Source organism: Macaca mulatta, chromosome 2 (assembly GCF_049350105.2).
Source record: "Macaca mulatta isolate MMU2019108-1 chromosome 2, T2T-MMU8v2.0, whole genome shotgun sequence".
In the NCBI taxonomy this organism is placed as follows: domain Eukaryota; kingdom Metazoa; phylum Chordata; class Mammalia; order Primates; family Cercopithecidae; genus Macaca; species Macaca mulatta.
This window is the reverse complement of record NC_133407.1, coordinates 52,343,359-52,350,916: the sequence shown is the minus strand read 5'-3', so window position 1 is coordinate 52,350,916 and position 7,558 is coordinate 52,343,359.

Here is a 7,558-nt window from a genome sequence, read left to right as displayed (position 1 = left end):
CAGTTTAAGAGTCCTCACTCCAGGAGTGGTTAGAGAAGAGTTTCAAATATTGCTATATAAATCTGTACCAGAAGGTACCAGGTAAATCAATTTACTTTTAAGAGGAAAAAAAGGAAATTATGACAATAACAAAAAAGCAATTTATAGAATAATATGCTTTGTACTATCAGTTACTTTAAAATACATTCATTCGTTCATTCATTGAGCGAACAGTTATAAAGAATCTACTCTGTGCAAAGGGCAGAGATTGGAGTGATGCTGCTTAATTAAGGAACATCAAGGATTGTTGGCAACCACCAAAGCTAGGACATGGGTATGGAACAGATTCTCTCTGAAAACTTCCAGAGGAAAGCAACCTTGTCAGCAGCTTAATTTCAGACCTTTAATCACCTGAACTGGGAGACAATACATTTCTGTTGTTTTAAGCCACCTAGTTTGTGGTAATTTGTTGTGTCAGCTATAAGAGGCTGTGATAGATCTGGAATGAATTCACTGCCTACTTGCCCTGTGACTACCGAGGACCTCTACTGTAAGCTGTTGGGGGCTGGCATGGACCAGACCCCAACCAGACCATCCAGACCTTGCACTATAAATCTTGCTCAAGGTGCTATACCCACTGATTGCAGGACCTTAAGGAAGCTGAAATAAGCAGCTCCCACCACAAATCTTACTCAAGGAAGTTAACCCTATCTCCCTCATGCGTACAAAGCCAGGAGAGTGACCAATCCCTAAGGTTAGCTTCATTATAATACTAAAAATCACACCCAGAGGTAGAGAGTTAACATGCTAATAAGACATGTGATATCTGAAGGAGCATGAAATCAAACTGTGCAGGTCTTAAAAGTTCTCCGCCTCTGCATGCCTAAACCTCACTCCTTTAAAACTGCCTTTCTATCACCTTCCGAGGAGGCCAGCCAAATAATCTCTGTCTTGTGCTACCTCCCTTATGCTTGAGCCTTGTCTGGGAAAACTCTTTTGATCTCATGTCAATTTATTTTTCTTCTTCTTTTTTCTTTAAGAGACAGGGTCTCACTATCCTGTCCAGGCTGGTTTCAAACTCCTGGCCTTGAGGGATCCTCCTGCCTCCGCCTCCCAAAGTGCTAGGACTACAAGCATGAGCCACCACCCTTGGCCTCAATTTTTATTGCATTGAGAGCCCAAGACCCCGATGGTAGGTAACAAAACTAATACACATCTCTTTAACTCTTTGCTCTCAGTCCTTTTTCTGGTTTCCTCTTGCTAGGCATACTCCTAGTGCAATACAAAGTTTCCATCCTTTGTTAATACTCTCTCCTTATGCTGTCTTCATGCCACATCTTGGCAAACAGCCTTACTTTCCACCCTAGTCATCTGGGAAAGAAGTATGGGAGTTGGCCTGGACACTTTCCTCTATTCCAAACTCCACATTCAGTTAGTCACCAAGTCCCATGGCCACAGCACTTATAATTATATTTCAAGAGAAATAGGAGAGTAACACCTGCATATGATTTAAAAAAAATACAGTATGAATAGAGACAGACAAATGGAACAGACTAGACATTTCCAAATAGACCCAAGTATTTATGTGTTAAAGAAAAAAATAAATGGAGGCTACAGTTTAAATATACCCCAAGGCTAACCATCTTTAACTATATAACCAAAAGTTCATCTCGATTTTCCTGAAATGCTAATTTCTAAACATAAACAAAACACAAAACATAGCTTCATGTCCTTGCCAGTATAATTCAGTGAAATTAAGCCAATCAGCTATAGATAAATTAGCTTGAACAGCACTATTTGTCCTAAAAAGAATGTTAATGTATAATAGCCAATCATGAAAACGGTGAAAATAATTTCTCCTTTATGCTTTGAACACTGTGCTATAACTGCTGTAAGGTGAGCTTCTTACCATTATTACCTTCTTACATTTATTCAAATTCTCCTGGTTGGAAAACTGTTCTTTTGTAAGTATGATACATTCTTTAAAATTTTCTAACTTGATCTGATTTGTTTTTTGACATATAAAAATTAGTAAATAACAAAGATATTAAAGAAAATAATAACTTTTAAAAATGGTGTAGTGATAACTACAACAGACATTTCAAAAAGATAAATTCGGATCCCTATCTCACAGCATATACCAGAATAAATTTCAAGTGGATCTGCAATCTAAATGTAAAAAAAAAAATGTAAAGCAAAAAAGTACTAGAAGAAAGCATGAATAAATTTTTATAACTGGGTTTGGAGATAATTATTTTCAAAGCTATAAAATGAGATCCCAAAGTAATAATAGAAAATCTTGATAAATTTGACTACATGAAAATAAAGGTTTTTTTTTTTTTTTTTTTTTTTTGGCAAGGCATACATCATAAACAAAGTCAAAAGACAAAAATAAATACTAGTAAAAATACTTGTAACTTATATTGCAAAGGACTAATCTCTTCAATATATAGTGACTAAAAATCAAAAGAATAAAATTTAAAAACCTGATGGAAAAATTGACACAATCATAAACAGTTCACAGAAAGAGATATATAAATGGCCCTTAACCACATAAAAAGAGGTTCAACTTTACTGATAATAAGAAAAATGTAAATTAAAAGTACGTAGAGATATCATTTATTATTTATTACACTGGCAATAATTCAAGCACTTGAGAACACACTTTGTTGGTGAGGCTGGGGGAACCAAGCACTGTCATACAATGCTAGTGGAAATGCAGAATGATACAATCCCTGATGGAGGAAACTGGGAAATATCTAACAGTTATGATTATGGTTATTTACCTTTCCACCCAGAAAATGCACTTCTGGGAAACTACCTTGAAGGTACATGTCCACAAATATGAAAGAACATGCATACAAAATTTTTCATCACAATATCATTTATATTGTGAAGTACTGGAAGCAATCCAAGCTGCCACTAATAAATTAAACTGTGGCACAGCTACATGATGGAGTACTATGCAGACACAATAACAATAACAACAAGTTTTTTGTTGGTGGTGGTTTGTTTTTTGTTTTTTGAAATGGAGTTTCACTCTGTTGCCCAGGCTGGAGTGCAGTGGTGCAATCTCGGCTCACTGCAACCTCTGCCTCCTGGGTTCAAGCCATTCTCCTGCCTTAGCTTCCCCAGTAGCTGGGATTACAGGCACATGCCACCACATCCAGCTAATTTTTGTATTTTTAGTAGAGACGGGATATCACCATGTTGGCCAGGCTGGTCTTGAACTCCTGACCTCAAGTAATCCACCTGCCTTGGCCTCCCAAAGTGCTGGGATTACAGGCATGAGCCACCTCGCCTGACCAACAACAAGATTTTTATAAACTAATATGCAGTGACTTCTGGGAGATGTTATTAAGTGAAAAATAAAAAGAGAACATATATAGGACACTACCGTGTGGAAAATAAGGAGAAATGTGTGTGGGGGTGTGTGTGTGTGTGCTTATTTTTGCAAAACAAACAAACAAAAGAAACAAAAAGGATAAAACAGAGACTAATGAAAATATCTACTTATGGAGGAGGGTGGGAACAGAATGGAAGCAAAGGATGGGAGTGGCACTTCTTTAAATATACCTTTTTATATTGTTCTGACTGTCAAACCAAGTAAAAGTGATTCATTTAATTAAAAGATTTTAAAAAGCAAACCCTAAAGGAGAATATAAAAGAAAACAAATGAATGTCTATATCAAATTATTATCGAGATTTCTTTGCAAGACCCCTTTATCCTTAGAACACAACTTACTAAGAATATACAGTCAGAGTACTGTTTTCAAAGTTACTTGAGAGCTGGACATGGTGGCTCATGCCTGTAGTCCCGGCTACTCAGGAGGCTGAGAAGGGAGGATTACTTGAGGCCAGAAATTTGAGACCAGCCTGGGCAACATAATGAGATTCCATTTTTAATATCTGAGAAGTAAAAATAAACCCAAAGGTTACTTGAATTACTCTTTTCCATACCAAACACAATACCTGATGACCCATGCTTAGTGTCTTTAGATTCTAAAGAAAAAAAGGGACCACAAGAAATCTAAACTTTACTTCATAGATGTATAATTTATAGTTATATTGGTATTGGAATTCTAAAGCTATTTTATGTACATTGTAGAATTTTAAAATATGCTAATTCAATAAGGAATCAAGATTTTCCATTTTCAATGTGGCCATGTAGAAGAATGTTCTTGGTTTTAGAAGGTGCCTATGAAGTTTTTTTAGTGGTTTCATGATGTCTACAACTTTCAGATGGTTCAGAAAGAAATTATGTGAGAAAGATAAAGAGGATAAAATATGAACAATTGATGAATCTGGTTGAAAGATAAACGGTGATCATTGTATTATTCCTTCAGTTTTTCAAAGTACTAAATTTTCAGGAGAAACATTTTAGAATAAAGTAATATATTTACTTTTTTGGAATTTTTAAAAACGTATGTTTTTCTATTTAACTCTAATCAGAAACACATCATTTATATCAGCAAAATGAGCTAGATTATGCTTCAGTAAGCAGCAGTATCAAAATAGCAAGGGCTTAGAAAATCAGAGGTTTATTTCTTACTTATGTGATATGCCCATTAGAGTCAATATAGAAAGTCTGTTAATCATACTACAATTGTAGAGTCATCTCTAACATTGCCATTCTCCATGCAAGATGCAAAAACCAGCCATGGAGAGTCTCTCACAATTAAAATGCTTGACTGGAAATGACATGTACAGCTCATTAATCACATGACCCAACTCACCCCTAGGGGGAGTCAATGATTTGGAAATATCAGATGATTAGTGTTAATGACTATCACTCCATTCATTTGTTGTGTGTTATGCCACGGTAAACACTGATAGATGCAGTAAATTAATACAGGGTATGTAGTGGTCAAAAGCAGATTCTGCAGCCAGATTATCATAGTTATAACTCAGCCACTTGCTTGCGAACCTTTGGCACGTTATTTAACCTCTTTGTGCCTCGATTTCTTCCTGTGTAAAAATTGGGTCTAATAGTCGTAACTGGGAAAAAAAATTTGGTGAGTTAATATACCAAAAGCATTTAACAATGGCTGTCATTTACTATCAGCAGCATCATTATTATTCTAAAGTATGAAACTCATACTTGATGCAGTAAGGAAATTTCTCAATGTTTTTCCCACAAATCAAGCAGTACAAAGATTTACAGTGAAAAGGAAGTTTCTCTCTCACATCTGAGCCTCATCATCCAGTTTTCCTCCCTAGATACGACTGCGACCAGCTGTGGCATTTATGAACCCATTGCCTTTCTGTGCCAAACGCACCCTTCCTTTCTCTGCTTGAGATACTGAAACATCTTTCCTTTCCCAGCTGACACAGTGTTAAGTTTGCTAGAAGGCCTGGAGGGACTCTGGAAGAAAAAAGGGGATTCTCTTCCTTCCTGATTCTCGTAGACCTTCTGCTCTTGCTCCTGTGGTGCTGGGCTGGTATGTGAGCGACGCAGTGATGGAGCTCACACCAACAGGTTTGGTGGGTGCCCCAGCTGGTTTCCCTGTGACCAGTTCCTCAACGGTCCTGCAGCAGCATCCTGGAAGCTTTCCAGTGTGTCCCCACAGTGGCCCAACCAGTTTCCCACAAGTTCAACGCACTCCCCGTGGGCAGTTTCCCCATGAATTTTGTCAGCACCCCTCAGCCATGGATTTCTTGCTTGCCAGCCTCATCCTGATGGTTCCCCCGTGGGGGAATTTGCACCTCGCTAGCCCTGGCTTATTACTCCCAACCTGTCGACTGGGGATCAGCTCTGACCTGGAGCAGTCCAGCAAAATGCACATCCAGAGGGCTGCACCCTCTCCCAGGAAGTCTGGATCCAACCTTGAGGGACACCCCTTCCAAGCTCATTTCTTCCTTGGGTACTCTTTGTCAGCCCTAGGGTATTGTTCAGAGTTCTCTTAGTGTTCCTTTTTAGTAAATTCCCTGTACATAATCATTCTTCATATGAAACCTTCTGTATTCAAATTATTTGTGGTTTCTGTCCCTGAATCTATCCTGACTAATGCAGCAGCTTCCTATTGTAGTCTTCCAGAGATTTTTTTATGCCTACGCAAGCGTATGTGTGTATACACACGCTTTTATTATGTAATGGGAACACTTTATACACAGTCTTTTTTTTTTAATTTTTTTGAAAACGGGGTCTCTTTCTGTCACTGCAACCTCGAACTCCTGGGCTCAAGCTATCCTTTTGCCTCAGTCTTCTGAGTAGCTGGGACTACAGGTGTGTGCCACCATGGTCAGCTAATTTTTAAATCCTTTGTAGAGTCAGGGTCTGGTTACATTGCCCAGGCTGGTCTCGAACTTTTGGACTCAAGTGATCGTCCCACTTCCGTCTCCCAAAGTGCTAGGGTTACAGGTGTCAGCCACTGTGCCCAGTCACATGTTTGTTTGTTTGTTTGTTTGTTTGTTTTTAAACTTAGCTATCATTGCATATCAGCAAAAATACATTTATCTCATTTTTAGCAATCGTATAGTAGTTCATTGCATAAACAATTCCATAATCCATTTCACCAGTTTTCTATGGATGGGGAGATAGATTTCCAGTCCTTTCTTTCCACAGTAGAATTCTTATTTGATAGGTTTGTATGCCCATGTGCAACCATATCTTATCTGAAAAATTCTTCCTGTAAAAGATTCTACTCTTAAATTATCTCCACGTTCAATGCCACCACCATATTATAGGTGTTCCTCATTTATAAAAGATGGATGTGTAGTATTTTTTATTGATTAGAATTAAGAAAGCATTTTTATACATTTTAATTGTTTAAAGAACATATAAAATCAATGAAAAATATATCCCAAGGAAGTGCTTCAAGACAGGCATGCCCATGCGTATATTCACACAGAGAAACTTAACTCTGTGTGATCCTAGAACACAAATCTCTTCTTGAGAATCCTTTACATGCTTTTTAAAGTTATACACATTTAAAGTTAATAATACTTGTGCCAAATTGGCCTATGCCTCCATTCAAGTTACTATAACAAAATTTTTTTTTTTTTTTTTTTTGAGACGGAGTCTCGCTCTGTCGCCCAGGCTGGAGTGCAGTGGCCGGATCTCAGCTCACTGCAAGCTCCGCCTCCCGGGTTTACACCATTCTCCTGCCTCAGCCTCCCCAGTAGCTGGGACTACAGGCACCCGCCACCTCGCCCGGCTAGTTTTTTGTATTTTTTAGTAGAGACGGGGTTTCACCGGGTTAGCCAGGATGGTCTTGATCTCCTGACCTTGTGATCCGCCCGTCTCGGCCTCCCAAAGTGCTGGGATTACAGGCTTGAGCCACCGCGCCCGGCCCAAAATATTTTTTTGAATATTTAAAAAAAATAGTTTTCTTTTCAAATTGTAACTTGTGGTAAAACATAGAAAAATGTACTAAACAAGCTTGTATAAAACAGTAAAATGTTCAAATAAGCCCAGGGAAAAAGCACAATGCTGGAAAGAATGCGGTACAAGGGGAGAGGAGAAAAGATTTCATACAAAACTACCTATTACAATACAGAAAAAAGTATAAAATGTTCCTACTTTGGAACTTAAGTACAAAATGACACTGGCATTGGATCACTTCACTATCTAAGCCTG